The 21,861-nt window shown below is 42.5% G+C and overlaps 1 pseudogene; it reads right to left on the bottom strand.

The window, feature by feature from the left end:
- Window positions 1-20,505: 20,505 nt before the first annotated feature.
- LOC149206211 (pre-mRNA cleavage factor Im 25 kDa subunit 2 pseudogene) lies at window positions 20,506-21,086 on the bottom strand (annotated as a pseudogene).
- Window positions 21,087-21,861: the final 775 nt, after the last annotated feature.

Genomic DNA, 21,861 nt, shown 5'->3' on the forward strand with positions numbered 1-21,861 from the left:
GACTAAAAACTCGTAGTACTACAACTTGCCAATATCTATTCAATTAAAAATCCCACCATCTTACGCATGGTTTTAAGAGTATGCCTTCTAGAAAGACATTTCAATTTCATACAATATGAACACATTTCTAGAAATATAAATACATTGACAGATGTCCTAACTAATCATGTTTTAGATAGACATTTGCAACAAATGTAATTAATTTTCAATTCACATCAAATCATATTGAAAATACAATATAAACCCAAAAATGCTATATATATATAAGTTTGGTTTTACAAAATTTGTGCCCGAGACACATATGGCATACATCACCCATATAAAAAACTACATGCAAGGATCTAAGTAGACATAATCAAAGGTGCTCATGATAGAATGACACTGCACGAGCCATCTTACGTAGTAGTCGATCGGCCGACTAGGAAATCCTATGGTGTATCGCTGAATTCACAGTGGAAATTGGTCAACCGCGGTATCATCAATTCCATGTGTCAACCCTTCCATGTGGCGCTCTACCTTTGATAGGACCTCTGCTACATCTGGATCCTGTAGCATATCCTGTCCCACTACAGCGACCCATGCTGGTTCTACTGCCTCCTCCTATTGTTGTTCCTCTGCACGACAAAGATATGAAGCACCAATAGGTTGAAATGGTCCCACATCTACATGAAACATCAATAGTTTAGTGTCGGAAACATAAAAAAAACACAAAAAATTGTAAAAATTTCAAAACTTAAAAGGTCAAAATTTCTTACCTGCAACACCCCATTCCTCACCCTCAGGAAGCATGAGCTTAGGGTCATCACGAAAATCCATGCTTGTGTAAGGATATTCATTGATCATGATAAAATATGCATCCATCCGAAGAAGGCTGGTGAGAAGCTAATCACCGATGACCTTGCATGTTGGGACATGTGATCTATCCATCTCCTTATCCATTGCACCCTCGGATTGATAGGCTCGAGTATGACATGCTGAGGCTAAAGTAATGGAACCCGTTCTAATGAAAAGAAAAATAACATCACACCATATCCAAAGTTCTTTAGCTTTCCCTCTTTTTCCTTAGTCAGTTTATTATTCATGTTGACCAGAACTCCCTTGCTCCAGTTGAAGAGTGTTGGCTCCAGACACTCCAATCCATATTGCATGTATGATCTGCTTTCCACATGCAATGTGGAGCTACCTACCAATCTTGCGATAATGAATAGGATCGTTCTCAAAGGTAACTGAGTCACATCTTTTATACTGATCTTTCCATACTTTGTTGGCTGAGATTGAGGTCTACAATAGGTGGCGATATAATCTTTCACTGTCTCCCCACCACTTCTCCCACCTAGGAGAGATATGGGGGAACCCCTCATGGAAAGTCCTATCAGAAAGTAGATATCCTCTACCTTTATCTCGAGTAGATGTTCCCCAAACCTGAATGCTTGTGCCTGAACATCCCATGAATGAACAAGGTATTTCAACAACTCCATCTATTGCCTCATACCAGGAAGCTAGAAGAATTTTAGCAATCCACAGTTCTTTAATGCCTGGATGGTAGCAGGATCATTTGTTGCATTTAAATCTTGTTCCTCATGTTCTCTTTCTCTCCATATGAAAGCCATTTTGTGTTGATGAACCCCTGAAACATCAAAAAGAGATTCATTAGGATCCTTTTCATGAAAAAAACTTGTCAAATTTTGAGGGAAAATAGATAAACAAGATTTATATTTGCGCCTAACGCACCCCAGGAGAGCAAACCAGAGTGTTTCACCTTTGCTTGCAGTGCATGACTGCCTAGGTGCAATGCACTTTTCGACCCTTTGGGCTTGCGTTGGTCCTAGGGTGAAATTTTGGTATCCTTGGGCCCTAAAAAACACAGAAATTTTGCTTGAAATGACAGAATGGAACCACTAAAATAAAGGGAAAGTTTTGAGCTGCTACTTGGAAGTGACGGTACTTGAAATCATCCATTGGATTGGCTACAATTAGCTGCAGAAGATTGAGGGAAAAAATACTCAAAACTCTCACTGTTAGAGGTAAATGTGAAATGGTAAAAATGAACAGTCATTTTGAATATATATGGTCATATTAATCATTATTTTATTCATATTTTATGTTTTGACCTAGTAATGATTCATTTTTACTATGAAACAGGTATGTTTAATCCTTTATGTGTTGTTCTGAGCAGGTCGACAACTGTTAACGGATTTTGTTGTTGTTTACACTAGTGATTTTGACCGAAGAGTATACTTTTATCTCTTTTTCGGCTTGTTTAAACCCACGAAAAAGGAACCCTTTGGAGTCCTCTTTTAGCTCTTTTAAGACTCCCAAAACATGAAAATGTTGTCAAGCACTTGTCTTTTCGAACTTGTAAAAGTAAATGAAAATATGTCTACTTAGTAGAAGTTTAACCCTTTTTCAGAATGAGATAAACTAACTACGAAAAAGGAATACCTTAGTCGAACATGGCTAAGAGGTTCTCTTGGGTATTTTTTCTAGCTTTTCAGACCTAAGGGACTACCTATGAAAAGGGACATCTAGAGTTTCCTTTCTTGCCTCTTTTTCAAACTCTGTAAGCATGAAAAAGAAGTTGAGTTTTCATCTTATCTTGACTCATAAAAACAGAAAACAATGATGGACTCGTCAATCATGACGGGACCAAACCACTCCTTCTTTGGGTTTGTTAAATATACTTGGAGGGATTCATCTGAAGGATCGAATCACAAATCAATCTTATGTTATCCACCTTAAGCTTGTTAAAAAATAAAGAGGTACCAACCAATATGGTTGCACAAATTGGGAAAACAGGGTACTCCATTTGTTAATGGAAGTGAGTCACTCTTGGACACAATACTCTTCCACTTCATCTCCGTGGCTGTTGGGTTGGGTAATATTCTTGTCTTTTGATTCATCATACCATTCACAAAACCTCCATTTCAATTTTGGGTCAATGCTGCCAACTCCATTTCAGTGTCATCGGTGTGTTCAAGAGAAGTCATTCCACTGATATCTGTTACAATACTCTTAAGCCTTCATTCCATGTTTGCCTTTCCTGATCCAATTCCATATCAACATCATTTTGATCATTCTGTCTCAACCATCATACCCATTTTGTGTTGTTGATGGGGGATACATAAAGGCACTCTTGTGACAGGTCGTTTCTAGTCAACATCAACACATTATCTAGGAAGTTGACTTATAAACACCCATCGGTACCTTGGTACTTGCGTACATCAATGGAAAGTATCCTTGCTATCGGCAACATGTTTACATCAATTGCCTTTGACCAAAATATTCTGTGTGATGTTCAAAATCAACTCATTTATTCACACCATATGGATTATACTTGAGTACCTTGAGAGCCATTAATATCATCGATGGTTTATCTCGCATCTGTTAACGAGTTACATCATTGGTTGGTAATTAGATGGCGTCTACCATGTTCAACTTTAGGTCATTGATTCACATGGTTAGACTCATACATTGGTTGGTCGTGTGAAGAAGGTAGAAGACACCAGATCTAGTTTCCACCATCCGGGCTGCAATTTCAGGATTATACATGATCACTATGTATGATGGCTATGATCATACTGAAATTCATCCAATCATGAGTCCACCATTAGTCATCAATGGACATGTCTTTTGATGATTATGTATGTTATGCTAGCTTATGTGTTGAGCATGGGTATGCCTCCCACAATGAAAGAATGTCATGATGTAAATGTATTGTAACATAAGATGAAGCTCGCTAGTTGTTCTTGATGCCAACTTGTCACAAGGTAAAACACTTCAGTCATCATTCATCATCTATGACTATGTGCTTTAGGAGGCACTCTGTTATAGGCTATTTTTACACACCTGATCAACCAGCCTCCTAATGGGATGCATCAACATGTTAGTCCCCCTTTACATAATCATTGCAAAAAGTCCTATGCATGAATCTCTCATTCCCCATAGTTTCTACCCTGAACTGCATCATCTAAGCTAGTTTTAGGACCAACACAGCCTGAAATCTTGTTGGAAAATGTTCACCTAGAGGTTTCTCCACTGTGGCCAGCGTTGATCACTTATAGGTTGCTCTCCTTGCACCTGCATTGGTTTTAGAAATCTGGGAAAAAGAGAGAGAGCCATGAAGCCTCCATTTCGAGAAGCTTCTAGGATCTGTTGTAACCATTTAATTCAGATAAAACACTCGAATCCTATCCTATCCTACCTTGGAGTTTCCATCCCTTATCCTTAGATCTCATCCTCCCATCAAGAGTGGATATCAATCCCAATATTGGTAAAAGGATAAGAACTCCCAACTTACCTCACTCCTTTATATATTTACAACCTTCCATATGTAAGGGATTGGCTTTTGGAGAGGGATTCTACCCTTATGTTGTTTTTGTGAGAGTTATCCTTTCATGCATTTAGGGTGATTGGAGGTACACTTTGTGATAAAGGAAGGATAAGTCAACAAATTGGAGGAGCTCTTCTACAAGATCGACACCTATTTATGGTTGTAACTCACTCCATTTATATCAATACAAAGAGTTATCTTGTTTTCCTATATGTGATGTTGTTATTTCATATATTTCAATACCATGTTGATCTATTGAATGAAGTAGATAGATGATGCTACATAGATCTCGTAGTTTCTTGGCTTGTGTTGTTTGGTTGTGCAGGTTCTAATTTTGGTAGTTGGAGCTAGGATTGGAGAATTCAGTCCAAAGAAGGAGCAAAACATACGACAACTTCCAAGTAGGTTTCTTCCCCTCATCTAATTACTTTAAGGAAAACATTGGGTCCTTTATCATTATGTTGTTATAAGTTAGCCACCAAACCTAGTGGAGATATTTTTGTCCGTAGTCATAAATTCTGCATAACATGTTTGATGCTCAAATACACATGCTCCCTAACCTGAAACTCTCTGAATGATCTATATTGATATGAATAAATATTTTTCATGTCTTGTGTTGCCTTTAAGTTCTTCTAATAACTTTCATCTCCTATTCCATCTAAACCAACATATTCAGTCTAATCAACTCCCTATTCATTGGATCACTCCAGCTGATAGGAGTATTACAACACCACCCATAGAGAGCATCAAATAGACTCATATTCAAGGGTTCTTGATAACCATTATTATAATTAAACTCCACTACTGTAAGATACTCCTCCCACTTCCTTTGTTGATGCATGACATACATCCTCAACATATCCTCAAGAATCTTGTTAACCCTCTGTGACTATCCATCTGTCTATGGATGGTAAATTGTACTAAAGGATAAATATGTCCCCAAGCCTGCAAACAACTCCTTCCAAAACTTGGAAGTGAAATTGAAATCTTTTTCTGATACAATCGTCTTAAGAAGTCCATGCAACCTCACTATATCCCTGATGAAGATCTGAGCCACTTCACTAGTTGACGTAGTAGACTTTACTGCAATAAAGTGAGCTACCTTGATCAACTTGTCAACCAAAAATATAATGGAATCATGTTTCCTTGATGTCCTCAACAATATTGTAATGAATTCCATGGAAATGACCTCCCATTTCCATTTTGGAATCAGGATAAGCTACAACAAACCACCTGGATGCTTGCATTCAACCTTCACCGATTGACAATCCAAGCACTTAGCAACAAACTCAACCACCTATTTCTTCAAATTTGTCCAATAGTACAATTTCTTAATAGTTTTCAAAGTCTTTTGGTATCCATAGTGGCCTAAATATGGCTTGACATGAAACTATCTCAAGATAAACTTCTTCAACTCACTGCTATCTAGAACATAAATCATTCTCTTGAAACTAACCAAGGCATCTATCATGAGGTGATACTTCTCATCCATATCAACTTCACCATGTTGTTGCAATATTTTCTTTAGCTATTGATACCTCTCATCATGCTGTTGTTGGGTAGCAGAGGGCCCGCGTAACAGTTTTGGGGCTCAAAGCCCGCAATTTTGGGAAAGGTATGGTAAAGACTCTGTGAAGTGCGCAGAGCGCGAATTGTAAATAAGTCGAGTCAAAGGGTTGTCCGCCCAAGAAATAATATAGAATAATAGGAAGTAAATCTGCTTTCCCATGGTCTGCAGACCATAGGAATGTATAAATAGAGCGAGGCTCTATGGGTAGAAGGTAGCTGTTGGGATATACTTTGGATCTGAAATGTAATGGGTTTTTTAGAAGAAAAGTCTTGAAGCGTTTGTAAGTTCGAGTCAAGGGTGTTAGTAGGTAGATAGAGGCTCTGCAGCTGTGTGCGCAGAGGCCTAATAGAGTCTGCAGTTGTGTGTGTGGACCCCTGCAACTGTGTGCGCATAGGCCTAATAGAGTCTACAGCTATGTGTGTGGACCCCTGTAGCTAAGTGTGTAGGGTGGATCTGGATGTATTAGTAAAGGAATTGAATAGAGATAAGTTGACTATGAAATTCTGTGTTAAATCTAAATTATTGCAGATCTGGCTAATTTATGGTTAATATAACTGTTTGATCTATGCGCGTATGCTTATGTTATGAGTTTATGCAAATCTGTATCTTTTCTGGGTGCGCGAACTGGTTATTTCTGTTAAATGTTTGCTTAAAGACCATAAAAAGTAGATCTAATCTATAACAGTGCATTAATAAGTATTAAGGAGTTTCCTGGGTTCGGATCTACGCGGAGCAGAGTGGCGCGAAGCCACAGAATGGTGTGCGAACCTTCTAGACCACATCAAGACATCCCAAGGGTGCGGAAACCTGGTTCCAACACCCTCCCTTGCTACCTCGGGTGAGACCTCAGTCCGCGCTCCGCGGGCTGTTGTCGAAAGGGCCGATAGTTGCGGGATTTGTTTGGCTAAATAACTCTTCCGAACCTAGGTTAGGCCCATATAAGCCAACAAATGGTTCCGTTTCCAGGACCGAGATCTGCCTAAGGGATGTCTGATGTCGGAACAATGGAATCCTATAAAGAAAGAGCTTGAATATTGGCTAGATTAGAAGCTTCATGAGTTCGTGGTTCAGGAAAACAGAAACCCGCGGATATCGGAGGAAGGGTGGTTGGATCATTACATATACACAGATATCCATGAAATCTTCTTCGTAACATTCCCGATAGAGTTGTACAAGTGGATCGTGAGGTTAGCCGATAGTGTGGGAAGGTGCAGACTAGATCAACCTATTGTGTGGACTCCAGAATTGGTGCACAGGCTAGAAGCATCCAAAGACAAAATCGCACACGTAGTAGATCACTGGTTGGATCGGGTAATAGGAGGGTTTATTACCGAGTTCGCGATAGACACAACCGTGAGTTATAGTGAAGTAGAAAGGTGCTTTCTCCAAGGACTGCGGGGTAAGTATATTAAATCATTGAACACTTGGATTAAGATGCTGTTGTGTGAAAAACAGATTATGCGCATTTATTGATGTCTAGCGTAACGCGGAGTGGAAGAGGCTACTGAGGAACCGAAGGATTAGAGAATAGTCTGCTAATTTCTATTTCACGGGAGAGCGAGGAGGAGCTCGCGAGGTTCTCTCCAAGAAGTGCGGTCCAGTTGATTAAGCAGCGCTTTCCACTGATACCACCTCCGTCTACGCCATCACCTACTTCTCCGATGTCAAATCCATCTTCGCCCACTCCACCTCCACCTCCACCACCATCGAAGGTTGGGATGGTGAGCGCAGTCAAGTTGCCGGTATTTAAGGGTGCAGGAAATGAGGAACCAGGTCAGTTTTGGTTTGTGGTAAAGGTTGTATGGGAAGCCCAAGGCATAATGGATGATAACATAAAAAAGGCTACCCTGGTTAGCGCACTGCAGGACCGCGCATTGACGTGGTATATAAAGTACTCAAGTGATCATCTGAATGTGGGAATAACGGCAATCCAGGATGCCTTGGATAAAGAATTTGGTCGACCAAAATTAGAGACACAGTCGGTCATTGGGTTCAAAGAGATAGTGATGCTACCGGGTGAAACCCCGTGGGATCTGGATCAGAGATTAAAGAGCACAATCCGTGAGGCTAACATGACATTGACGGATGCACAACACTGCGCGTGGTTTGTGGCGTCCTTGACACCACATCTAAGGATGACGCTATCACAACAAAAGATCTCAACCCAAGCTGAAGCATTAGAAACCGCGATGAGATTGCATGAAACCCCAATACAGGATCCAGGGTTGGGAGTTTAGCAGATCCACACGCAACTACAAAACCTGAGCTTAGAGATGCAAAGCTTGAAGCAAGAAAGGGCGACTCGATCGGAGGCGCGTACAGAGGTAGGATGCATTAAATGCAAAAGTCAAGCACACGACAAAGACCATTGCCCCGTCTTCGCGAACTATCTAGTGGGGGGGGGGGGGCTTGATGCCACTAAAACTGGAGGTACAAGCAGGGCCAAGTGTGGCACCCGCACTCTGGTGCGCGATTTGTCAAGTAGGTGGAAAGCACACAACGGACAACTGCCACCTATTGCAGAAGTATACCCAGACCTCGCAACAGCTGTATTGCAACTTTTGTAGATCAGTGGGTCACGATGAGTGAACATGTCAGAGCTATGACTTAATGATGGAAAGGACCCCAACTTATCGAGTGCAGACTGAAGCGCGAGGGTTCGACCCAGCCGTAGGGCCACGCGGGGGATTTCAAGGATGCGGCCGAGGAAGAGGAATGGGGCCTGGGCGAGGGTGCGGACAGCTGATCTGTTATAACTGCAGAGGGCCAGGACACTATGCTCACGACTGTACTAACCCGACGAGGATATCTTGCCCATACTGTGAGCAGTTCGACCATGAAATGGTAGATTTCCCAATGTTAATTGCCCAGATGCGTGAAAAGGGAGTATTACAACCCACTCCAACCCAAAATGTCCAAATGATGAGGTTGGAACCACGCGAAGAAGACCCCAGCATAAATATGGTATTGAGGAGCAGCGCACCCATGGGAGGAGATGCGCGGAACGAGTTTACCGAAGAGGCGAAGGGTCATGATACCCCTGCAAGGAAACCCAAATTTGAAGTGGAACAAGGGACGAAGACGCCAAAGGAAGCTCTGAAGAGCTTCACGGAAGTCTCTACTCCAGGTAGGAGGGACCCAATTGAGCCGGGGATGGATCCCTCTATGCTTACTACCTTTTTAGAGATGTGTATGAAGCTGTTGCGCGACAGTACAGCCATTAAGGGACTACAAGAGCTGATCACTAAGTGCACAGGGTCAGGCAAGCCACGCATAGTCCGGAAACTGGGAAGACATGCTTTGCGTACTGGATGGGAGATGCGTATGACAGCGCAAATCAGTGAGTACGAGATGGACTAGGTCATTCTGGATTTAGGGTTGGATGCAAATGTGCTACCTAAGCAAACGTGGGAACGCATGGGTAGGCCTGCACTGCAGTGGTCTCCTATTCAACTAAGGATGGCCAACCAACAAAAGATCCTATCGATGGGCTGACTACAAGGGGTGACAGTGGACATTGAAGGCATAAGTACGCAGACTGACTTCGAGGTAATAGAAATTGTGGATGACACTAATCCCTACCCTGCGTTGCTAGGAATTGATTGGGCCACAGACATGAATGGGGTCATCAACTTGAAAAGACGGAAAATGACGTTCGAAAAAAAGTCACTATGGGTAATTGTCCCACTGGACCCGGCTGAAGGAGAGTGCTACATTGAGCTGGTGCGCGATGAGGACAATGACGATGAACTGGACTGCATATACCAGATAACAACGCAAGATCAGGATTGGGTGAATCCCTCAGTGGATGGAAGACTCTCATGGGAGCGTGATAGTTCGTGCACATCAGATACAGATGAGGAGATGGAAAGATGGCAGAATAGATTGCAGGAAGTCACCACACTCAACTGTAATATGATGATTAGATCGTTGCGGCACGTAACCACTAAAGTAAGGCCATGGTCAGCAGACAGCGGCGCAACCAGTGAGGGGCAGTGTGTCAACCATGGCACCTTAATCGTCGCCCAGAAGCAGCATGGTGCATTGAACGAAGCACCATGTGCACAGGGGAAGCTGAGAAGAAGAAGACGGTTCCATGTACGGATTGGAGGACGTGCGCACTGGAACAGGGCAGTCATCCATTTACAACAAAGGGCACGACCATATGTTGCGCGACCATCACACCAACTGAATCTGCACGTAGCAAGGGTCAATTGGGCCAATACGACCATACCCAGAGCAGGGTATGCCAAGGGAACTCTATCCACGGCCGGACGGGCCATTTCCCCCACGGTCCGACCTGCACCCGAAGACCTGCATGACAGAATTCAACAGTTATGGGAAGACGTTTAGCGCGACAAAATGAGACTTCGTGAGTTAGCGGAAATGGGGGCCAGACTACGAAAGAAAAGTGCGAAGCTAGATGAAGAAATTGATAAAATCAAATTAGAACTCACCCACATGGACCGCGCGTGAGAGCTATTGAAGGCACCGGACTGGCCAGCTCTCCTACACTATTAGGACAACCTGCGACCCTGCTAGCATGGTTGCGCCTGCACCCTAGGGCACACGGAAACACAGATTGCGATACACCATCAGACTCAAAGGAATGCGAATGGTGCTCGCAGCCCGGGCTAGTAGGGAAGCGGAAGGCTCACACGATGGGTGCGACCACCTGACTATCTGTAGAAGGCCCAGTCCTAGCGCTCCACGCAGTTGGAAGAGGGCGTGGGACTATAAAATAGGCTGCAGAAAAGCTGTGCATGGACGGTCAACTGCATAGGATGCACCTGCGCACCAGGGGCTATGCTGCCGCGGGGAGAGAATGGAAGGTGACCGTTGCAGGTACTATTCATGACAAGATGTACCATTTAAGACACAGAGGAGCGGGCGGCGGGCAATTAAGGCGTAAGGATAACCACCAAATTCACATTAATGAGCCATGAGGGGGGCAAATGGCTGATTTTGAATTTGAAATCATATATATCAAGCAAGCAAAGGGGCATACCACAAAGTTTGATCTTGTGAAGAATTGGACACCCTGGGTTCCGGCCGAAAGGAGCAAGATGAATGACAAAGTATTGAAGGAAAGCCCATGGTTTCAGGCACTGCCAAAGGAATACCGAGAGTCATTCCTCAGGTCAATAAACCCTACCATAGAGAGTCCACAGAATCCCACACCGCAGGCAGCCAAACTCCCTAAATCACCCAGGATGCCACGGACCAAAAAGGACCCCCAGATACTAGGACTAGTGAGGCGGTCGCCGCGAAATCCGCGCTTTAGCAAGCTCACAATGGAAGAAAAGGGAAAAACTGTTACCATTGAAAGCGACGAGGAGGATGAGGGATCCCTGACATATGTCGAAGAAATAAACCCCGACGAGGAAACTGTCTAGCCAGTGCACCATCCCAAGTATGTTCCTCCAAGCAAAGGGAAGGCTAAGGTCCCTACCAATTTGGATGACGTTGACAATATAATCACCACCCTGTCTCTTCCGAAAGGGGTTCCGGTTGAAAGCATGGTGACTGGCCGTATTGCGATGATGAAATTTGAAGACTGGGACCTTGCAGATACAACAAAATTTCCCCATTTGGCGACTAGCGAATTGATGGAGCAGAGCGTGGAAGGGATGGTTACGACACTTCAGCCAAAGGAATGGCTGTGAAAGGTGGAGAACACTGGGTTGCTCTGTCTCCTGTCCATTCCCCACTTTCTCCGGCCCCCTATTACAATCTTGGTCATCAGACAGTTGCTGTGTCTGGTGCATGACAGATACTTATGGCTTGGCCAACCCATCCAAATCACAACCGAACTCATACATAGGATCTCACTGCTTCCCTGCGAAGGAAGAGACCCTCGGGAAATTGTCGATAAGAGCGGCGATGTGACAATGAACGAAGCCCTGAAAAAGAAATATAAGCTGGAGAAAGGGCAGCGAGGGTACGTTATTGATAGTATCTCGGATAGAGCAGTCCGCATTGCTACCCAGTTGCTAGCCAGGAAAGTGATGTGGAAATGCCGCGGCACCGAGGTTCCAGCGATCGTCATTGCGCTAGCTGAGGAATGCGCAGCTGGAGAACAATTCAATTGGGCGCAGTTCCTTTGTGAAGAATTCTTGACCAACTGTAGGGAGGTCCAAGAGGAGGGAAAGACCTTCCACTATGCATGGCTACTATTGTCCATTGTACTGGTTACCACTGACCTACCTGAAGACAGTCAGTTTCCCTCCTTGGACCAGGATTGGCCAGAAGCCGCCAGATTTGCGTCGCTTTGGGCAACCAGGGATGCTGAAAGAATCCTGGGCATCAAGATTTTTTGGATATTGATGGAGGCAGACGTTCGACACTGGGTCACCTAGCAACCCTGGTTGTCCACCGAAATCTATGACAGTGTGAAGCATATAGCTGAGTTTAAAGCAGACATGCACTTTGTCTACATCCGGGTGTGCAAGGACCCCGACCAAACATGGACTACACTTCCTTTCATTGCCATTGATGAAGCTATCGATGTAGTATTGGATACTTGGCCACTGGAATGGCACAGACCCGATGCGGTGGGGTGCGATGAGGCTGCCATCAGGAAACAGAAGGCTGAAGCGAAGCGCGCGCATAGAAGAAGCACAACGAACAACATGCTGCGGAAGTTCGAGCGACCTGGGAAGCACAAACTTCGACAACCAAACCACTAGCTGGAGTGGCTGCAACACATGAAAGCCGTCAGAAGGTGCCCACAGAGTCGGCCACGGAGAGAGGGACGGAAGGAACACCATCAACCACCACGGGTGTGCCCTTAAAACGTCGACAAAGCCACAGAAGAAGGCCAAGGCATCTAAATGGGACGGAGAACTGACCACCTTGACTGAGGGCGACCTAGGTGACATAGGGGACACCGTTCGCGAAGCCACTCGGGATGCAATCGACGATGCCATGTCAGAGCAACAGATTGTGTTGGGGGAGCTCCACACGTAGCTACAAGAACTTGGGACACGGGTAGCGCAGACGGGAACCACCGCTACTCATGGGGTTACAGGTATGTCAGCCACTGAGTAGCTGCTGAAGGCCCAACTAGCTCATACTATCACGATTCCAGCAGGAGCATTGATAACAGAAAATGAGGAGGACAGAGTTGTGGTAGGACGGCTTACAGGGCTAGGACTCAATTTGGCTACCCTCTCACGCGAAAGCTTGTACCAGCTCCAGGACAGTGCCACGATAGAGCTCCACGCTAGGGAGAGGCACGCGGAACAGGTACTCAGCGAACAGAGAATTAATATAGAACAGTTGAGCCTCCAACGGGACGAAGCCATTGCACAGAGTCAACAAGTGGAGAAATTGGTAGGGGAAGCATGTTCATGTGCCCTTGAGCTAGAGGTTGCGGCTGACTTACCTGTTGGCATACGAATCCAGAAGCTCGCCAGTGGGTTCTGTGAAGCAAAGGAGGAGGCTGCAAAGATTCAATTAGAGCTCAGTTTGCAGATTGCAGAGCTGAAGCTGTAGGCATAGCCTTCGACGCCACCAGAGGTCACCGAGCAGTGCAAAAGCATCATTAGCTCTAGCCGGGAAAAGATCACACGTTCCATGAAGGAATGCACTGACTTGTTGACTCAGTCACTTATTATACTCACTTCACTCCAGGAAGATCCTACCCTACAACGACTGGAAACCAAGGCAAGAGAGCTCCAACAAGCCTATGATAATACCAGAGGGATTGCGCAGACAATTGTGGTCATGCAGCACTTGGCCAAGATGAAGGAGGCCTAGGCTCTGAAAATCCAAGCTAATGCTGCCCGCTAGAAAGAAGCAGTGATTAAAGAACGTCTCCAGCCATGGATTGATGAGGCATTCGCGGTTTCCACCACCATTGAGCACAAGGTGGCACACATGCAGGCAAAATATGCACCTGGCGCAAAAGCTACGACAGAGACTGATGTGTTGGCGACACGCGTTGAACGAGTACAACAGATTGCGGATGAGTTTGTTGCAAGTACCAGCGAAGCACATAAATTGTTGTCTGACCTCCGCGCGAAGATTTTCACACCGGCTGAGTGACTCGGGACGAGTCACGATGATTGTGTTGGGGGACTGTTGGGTAGTAGAGGGCCTACGTAACAATTTTGGGGCTCAAAGCCTGCAATTTTGGGAAAGGTATGGTAAAGACTCCGCGAAGTGCGAATTGTAAATAAGTCGAGTCAAAGGGTTGTCCGCCCAAGAAATAATATAGAATAATAGGAAGTAAGTCGGCTTGCCCATGGTCCGTGGACCATAGGAATGTATAAATAGAGCGAGGCTCTATGGGTAGAAGGTAGCTGTTGGGATGTACTTTGGATCTGAAATGTAATGGGTTTTTGAGAAGAAAAGTCTTGAAGCGTCTATAAGTCCAAGTCAAGGGTGTTGGTAGGTAGATAGAGGCTCTGCAGCTGTGTGCACAGAGGCCTAGTAGAGTCCGCAGCTGTGTGCACGGACCCCTGCAACTGAGTGCGCAGGGTGGATCTGGATGTATTAGTAAAGGAATTGAATAGAGATAAGTTGATTCTGAAATTCTGTGTTAAATCTGAATTATTGTAGATCTGGCTAATTTATGGTTAATATAACTGTTTAATCTATGCGCGCATGCTTCTGTTATGAGTTTATGCAAATCTGTATCTTTCTGGGTGCGTGAACTAGTTATTTATGTTAAATGTTTGCTTAAGGACCATAAAAAGTAGATCTAATCTATAACAGTGCATTAATAAGTATTAAGGAGTTTCCTGGGTTTAGAACTACGTGGAGCAGAGTGGCGCGAGGCCACAAAACGGTGAGCGAACCTTCTAGACCACATCAAGACATCCCAAGGGTGCAGAAACCTGGTTCCAGCACCCTCCCCTGCTACCTCGGGTGAGACCCCAGTCCGCGCTTCACGGGCTGTTGCCGAAAGGGCGGATAGCTGCGAGATTTGTTTGGCTAAATAACTCTTCTGAACCTGGGTCAGGCCCATATAAGCCAACAGCTGACCTACATGTAAGATTTTCTCTTGTGAATTTGTCCCGTAAGAGCTCACAACTAAAATTTGATTCACCTGCCCTCTCCTACTGATAATATCTGCAATCCTGTTCTCTTTTCCCTTGATGCACTTTCAAAATTAATGTCATTGAGGGTATCCAACCATCTAGCTTTCCTGGCATTTAAATTGGGTTGGTCAAACAAGTACCTCAATCCACTGTGATCACTCATCAAGATGAACCTTCTACCAATAAGATAATGTCTACAGATCTTCAATGCATGAATCATAGTTTCCAACTCAAGATCATGAGTCACATAATTCTGTTCGTGCTCATTCAGCTTCCTTGTTTCATAGAAAACCACCTGTCCTTCCTGCATTAGGACTCCACCAAGTCCTTCCTTGTAAGCATCTGTACAAACCATAAACTCATCTAGATCTACAATCTTTAAAACCAAAGCATTTTTAAGCAAATGCTTCAACTGCTCAAAACTAGTTGCACACTCCTCATTCTATTTAAACTTCTTTCCCTTCATATACAAATATGTAATAGAGTAGCCAATCTTAGAGAAGTTCATGATGAACTTCCAGTAATAACCTACTAGTCTCATGAACGATCTGACCTCATCCACTTTCCTTGGAGCTGTCCACTCCACGATATCTTTAATCTTATCTAGATCCACTGTTATCCCTTCCTTGGAAACAACATGTCCCATTTGAGACTGAAATAAACTACACTTGATGAGCTTGGCATACAATTGATGCTCTCTCAACAATCTCAACACTGTTTCTAGGAGTTCTGCATGCTCCTCATCATTCTTTGAATATACCAATATATCATCAACAAAGACTATCACAAACTTACCTAGGTAAGGACGCAACACATTGTTCATCAAACACATGAAGGTGGTTAGAGCATTGGTAAGACCAAAAGGAGCCACCATGAACTTATAATGCCCATACCTTGTACGAAATGCAATCTTGTAGTTTTCTTATTCTTTGATGCGCACCTCATGATATCATGATCTCAAATAAATATTTGAGAACATTGCTACTCCCTTTAGCTAATCAAACAAGTCATCAATCTACGACAATGGATACTTGTTCTTGATAGTCACCTTGTTCAAATGCCTATAATCAATGCATAATATACGAGTACCATCCTTATTATTTACAAACAACATAGGTGAACCCTAAGGGGATACACTCAACCTAATTTACCCCTTATCAAGCATCTCCTTAAGCTGCAACTTCAGTTCCACCAACTTCAAAGTACTCATCCTGTATGTTGCCTTAGATGTTGGTATTGCTCCTAGCATCAACTCAATATAAAAGCCGACCTCCCAATGAGGTGGTAACTATGGAATCTATGTAGGAAACACATCCTGAAATTGCTACAAAATAAGATACTTCCTCAGGACTTCATCATCCTCATCCTCTTTCTCTTTGTCAGTAGAAATATGAACTGCAAACAATACACATCCTTTCCTACAACTGCGCTTTTCCTGCATAACTATAACCATTCTCATTGATGTAGGCTTCTTCTTTCCCTTAAAGATTCTCTTTTCTCCACCATTATCCATGCACTTAATGGCCTTGTCATAGTAGCCTACCTTGGTCATATGAATGAACAAACAGTCCATGCACATAATGTAGAAATTTTGAATAATATGACACTTATTCACAGAGATTATCCTGATTATACACTATTGCGGAATGCATGCATAATACATAACCTCCTCTACGTTGATCATCAAATTTGCGGAATTAAAAACAATGAAACATCAATTTCATGCGCACATTAACACAGTATGTACTGGGGAAAACATACAGCTGAAAACCCCCAACTATATGTATATTATAATGATAGAGAACATGTAACAATACATAGTACAATACTCCTCACAAGTACTCAGTACTGTCTCCACCTGCTACACACAAACTAGCTCAGATCTGAATCAAGTCACAGGTTCAAATCTCCTCCGCTGTTTGCCTGCCTCTACTACGTAATCCAAAGTGAGAATAGGAATGATCCAAGCTTAAATTTCCTTTTGTTGTACTATGCAATCCTCATTGGCAATCTCCATCAATGATTGTGCAAATCTCATGCACAACTATAGTCACAACTGATAGCAGTCTCACTCTTTCACCCACCTCTAACACTTGTCTCCACTGAACTGTCCATGCAATGAGTTAACTGATGTATTATTTAGTTGCTTTATGAGTTAATAATTAGTGAATTAATTAATAATTAATTCACATCACTCATCACTAGTGTATTCTGAAGTTAGACTAAATACAACTAGTTCAACTAAGTCAAACTAAACACAACTCCATCAACTCCTCAATCAACTCCACCAAACTCAATCACTTGAGTTCTAACTAAAGTCCATCATGCAATAGCTCAACTGACCCATAAGAAAAGCTTATTTCTTTCTGGCAGTTGCATGTGCCACATCCGTAGCTCGAACTGAAGTGCTCCAAGAGGATAAGATAATGTTTATAGTCCAAATAATATTAAGAGCTAATAATATTGACTGTTCTATTTTTAGCCTAGCAGTCTAAAAATAGACTCCGCCCATATGTCTAAAAGTAGAAGTCCATCTATTTTTACCAACATGACCAATCATCCACAAATAGCATCCTGCAACTCATAGACCATGATCCATATGTCTAAAAATAGACATAGTCTAAAAATAGACTTTGCGCCAAAAATAGCCTACGGGCCCACTTAGTGAAGGCGACTCCTTTCCACTAAGCTCCATCATCTTGTTGCATTTTCAACACATAAGCATGTTATATGATCCCAAAGGAAGCACATTTATATGCACTGATGTAGGCATACCATTAAGCTCAAATTCACAAGATCTCATCCAATGATGAACTCTTCTCTTGGTCCCTGTAGCCAACTGCACCAACCAAGATTCTGCATGCACTTCTTTATTCAACCAAAATTGATCCACCAGGCCAGGACTAATATAGTTATACTTAGATCTAGGATCAATCAAAATAGGAACAACTTGATCACAAATATTACCTTCCATCTCGATAATGAATGCATGATGATCTTCCTGCCTATTATCCACTGTTGCGTATATCCGAGGAATACTTTGGTTTACATATCCAATTTTTTGTGCCTCCTGAGCACTGTAGATCTGAGGCCTACCACCCTGATGTGATGGACAATCCCTCTTGTGATGCTCTACACCACAAGTTCAACACCTCAAAGATTTCTTTCCATCTCCTTTATTATGTTGATCCTCAAGCTGAGACCCATTTCCTCTCTCAGCTACATTGAACTTCCTATGAGGTCCCACATTTTCCTTCTCACCTGCATCCTACGATCTTCCTCACTTCTTAGGTCATTTTCCTTTTGTCTTCTCATTACCTTTCCAATCACGCTTGAAATTAGGTTTGCGCTTAGAATGCTCATAATAATTCTACAAATTCCTGATGACTTCCTCCAATGATCGAGGCTCATCATACTCAATACAAATTTTGAATGCTGAAGGAAATCCATTGATGAACCTATAGACCTTCATTTTCTCATCCTTGAGGTAGGGCACATACCTCAACAACTCTAGAAATTTTGTCATGTACTTTTTATCTGTCATGGAAACATCTTGAGCTCATAGGATTCCTTGGCCTTCCCATCATAATATCTCTCAGACGAGTACTTCTTCTTGAAGAGTCTTTTAAACTCCCGCCAACTCAACTCCTCTTCCCCGATGCCTCTAACATGCTTAACATCTTCCCATTAGATATATGATTTTCCCTTGAGACTAAAGGTAGATATCTTGGCTTTAATTTTCTCTCAATAATCAAGCAATATGAACAACATTCATCCCAAAAAACCATGCTTCCACATCTTCTTATTTCTTCACTTCCCCATTAAAAGTAGCAGGCTTGACTTTCCTGAACTAGTCTAGAATGTACCCCCTCTCACTCCTCCTATAAGGATGTTGGTGTGTTAATTTTAGATAACAATGGTATGTTCTATGCTTAGCACAATTTACTTCAATTTTCCTTTAGCAACCCAATAACAATTTCCAATTATTTCCAGTAGCAATCACATTAACCATTAATCACATTGAAAATAAATGCAGATAGAACATAAAACAAAATTGCAGAAGATAAGAGAACACTGGATTTGGTGGATGCCAAGAAAAACCCCAATATGGGGAAAACAATTTGATCAAATCTTCTTCTTATTATTCAATAGTTCAGTGTAGATAGAGAGTACACAATTCAAATTGATTAGCTCAATACAAAGTCAAATCATCCCTGTCAAATTCTACAATCAACTGCAGTCAAACTTCAACCCTAACCAGAAATTCAACACTGGTCAAAACATCAATAAAATACCTCGTTTGAATCTTAGTCAAAGGTAATCAAACTCGGCCTCCAACAATGGTCAAATTCAACCCAAAACAGTCACAAAAAATCTGGTCAAACTCAGTCAACCTGTGGTCAAACAGGCTTGCAGTCAACACAGGTCAAACTGCCTAGAAAACTTCGATTTCTATGCCAGTCAATGAGACCTAAGGAAATTGAAATTCTACCTTCAAAACCGCAGTCAAAACTGGTCAAAACAACCTCAGTCAACGCTGGACAAACTGTTTGAAATTGTTGGACACCTAATCCTCTAAGGGTTGGTGTGGAAACTAAATAGCCAAAAGGAGTCCAAGAGACCACTTGGAATATGAATCCAAGGGTCACACCATGTACTATAAATGTATATCATTTGTTAATAATAAATGCACTCTCCTGCTTATCTTTAATATTCTGTTGTAGCCATGTGTGTGTTTAACATGGTATCAGAGAAGCAGGCATATTCCTACCTTGCATAATTACTGTGAGCCAAGTTTAGGCCTGGGTATTTTCAAATTTTCTATAATTTGTCTGCCATTTCCCTATTTATAGAAATATTCTAATATATATAACGCCTTCCATAATACTCACAGTTATGCTGTCATAACAGTTATGCTATCCACTGTTCGTTCTCATAACAGTTACGTTGTATGCCTCCTCTTGATGATCTTCTGATGGCAGGAACGTTCTCCTCCATGAATGATGCGCTGAAATTTCTGGATCTGTGAATGCTCTGTTAGAGGTCGAAGTCCAAGGATCTATTTACTCCATTCAATTAATGTCCTGCCATGAATTTGGAGCCTTGGAGCAGCATTGAACATCTTCAGTGAGCGCAGGTCCAAAATTGATGTGAGTGCGTTGAACCCTGAAGTCTGTGGAATGAAAATTTGATAACAATGTTGATACCAATGTGAGAATGCAACAGATGTGGTCGATTTGAGTGTTGAATATATGCGTTTGTTTTTGTGAATGAATTAGTTGTGGTCAAAACCCCTGCGAGCTTGTCTACACATGTGGTGAACCTGACGTGAAGGTGAAATCTGGATTTGATTGAGATATGTGAGTTGGACCTATGTGCATTTGGTTGAAACCTTGTGGTTGCTTAGAGTGGTGTGTCTATTGTTTAAATGGTGTGCTTATGTGTTCAACCTTGAGTTGCAACTAGTTTGTGATATGTGTATTACTCTGGCGTATTGTTTCATTAACTATGCTCTATATTTATATACATAGTAGAAGCGTGATGGGTTCTGTTTGGACCTACGTTAACCTTTTTTGAAGATTCAACATTCCTGATGTGCATTTACAAAAAAAAAAAAATGCTGCCAAAATTATTAATCCATGAAGGAGTTGAAACGTTAAGCAAGTAATTCTGGTCGACAACTGCTGTGGAATAGTTGAGATAACCGGACCATATCTCTGCACATTATCGTAGAGCTCAAACAGTGGAACAACGAGCAGTTTCAGATTTTGGGGACTGCAAAATATTCTCTCTCGGATAGATGAACAAGAAAAAGCTTCTTGCATTCCTTTGGTTTTGTAATGTGGGGTGGACAATAAGGATACATCAATGTCTCAAAATTAGGTCTCCACCATACAGCAACACACTCTCCAATCTGCCAGTCCGGTTGAAGAGTACTTGAATTTGCAGCAAGTTTGCTTGACAGTTTACGCTTCAAGCCTTCAATTTCATTTTCACCAGGCTTTAAGCATCCTCCAGGAAACTTACAAAAGGTGTTTCCAATTTGCAGTAACAGTATATGGGGATGGTTGTGCTCCTGTACCAGGAGGATAGCTTCCACACTTGTCTGCATGCCTTCTTTCATATAATTGACTTTCATATAATTAGCGGCCCGAAACATTAAAAGGGCAAGCAATCAGCTGTCAAATTAATGGATAGAACTTCTATTTCCCTTAGTTTGTCTATATCTTTGGCTTAGATGCGAACACATGTCTCTTATCACCTTGCAATCGTCCCCGTCAAGGCAAATCTCGTTCCTATTTCTATACATCCAGCCAATTTGGGCAAGCTATGGGCACCTTAGACTTATTATATTGACAAAGGTCGATGATTGTCCTCGATTATAAGCAATTTGAGTAGAAATCTACTTCTTCGCATGTTTAATTGACTGAAAACGGAAAAACCTGTCTCAATTTGTGCAATTTAGATCCCTTTATGTAGAGTTTCCTATTGAAACGCAAATGTCCTGCCAATTCTCATCCAATTCAGCTGTTCTGAATCGATTCTGTTCATATTACTTCCCAGAGGAGATTCGTTATCCGCCTTAGGAGGAGTCAAGTGTCCATTCGGCATTCAGCCATTTTCCTATGGATTGATTGTGCAGTCTGTATACGACAATGGATCGGTATTTGATCCTGAAGTTCTTGATCTCACAGAGGATGATTTAATAGAGAAATTTGCTGCTGGTATTTCTAGTGTGACAACTCTTTCTCTGGTGATTAGTTATCCCACAATTGCAGCTGTTCCACATGATATCATAAACGGTTACAAGAATGTATTAGCAGTCGCTATTGAACTTGACTATTATTTTCCATTGGCCGAGAAAGTGAAGGAGTATTTGAAGGATCCAAGCAAGTTTGCAGTCGCTGCTGCCC

Source organism: Pinus tabuliformis, chromosome 1_2 (genome assembly GCF_031772625.1).
Source record: "Pinus tabuliformis cultivar Carrire ecotype Pingquan chromosome 1_2, CPIR1, whole genome shotgun sequence".
NCBI classification, from domain to species: domain Eukaryota; kingdom Viridiplantae; phylum Streptophyta; class Pinopsida; order Pinales; family Pinaceae; genus Pinus; species Pinus tabuliformis.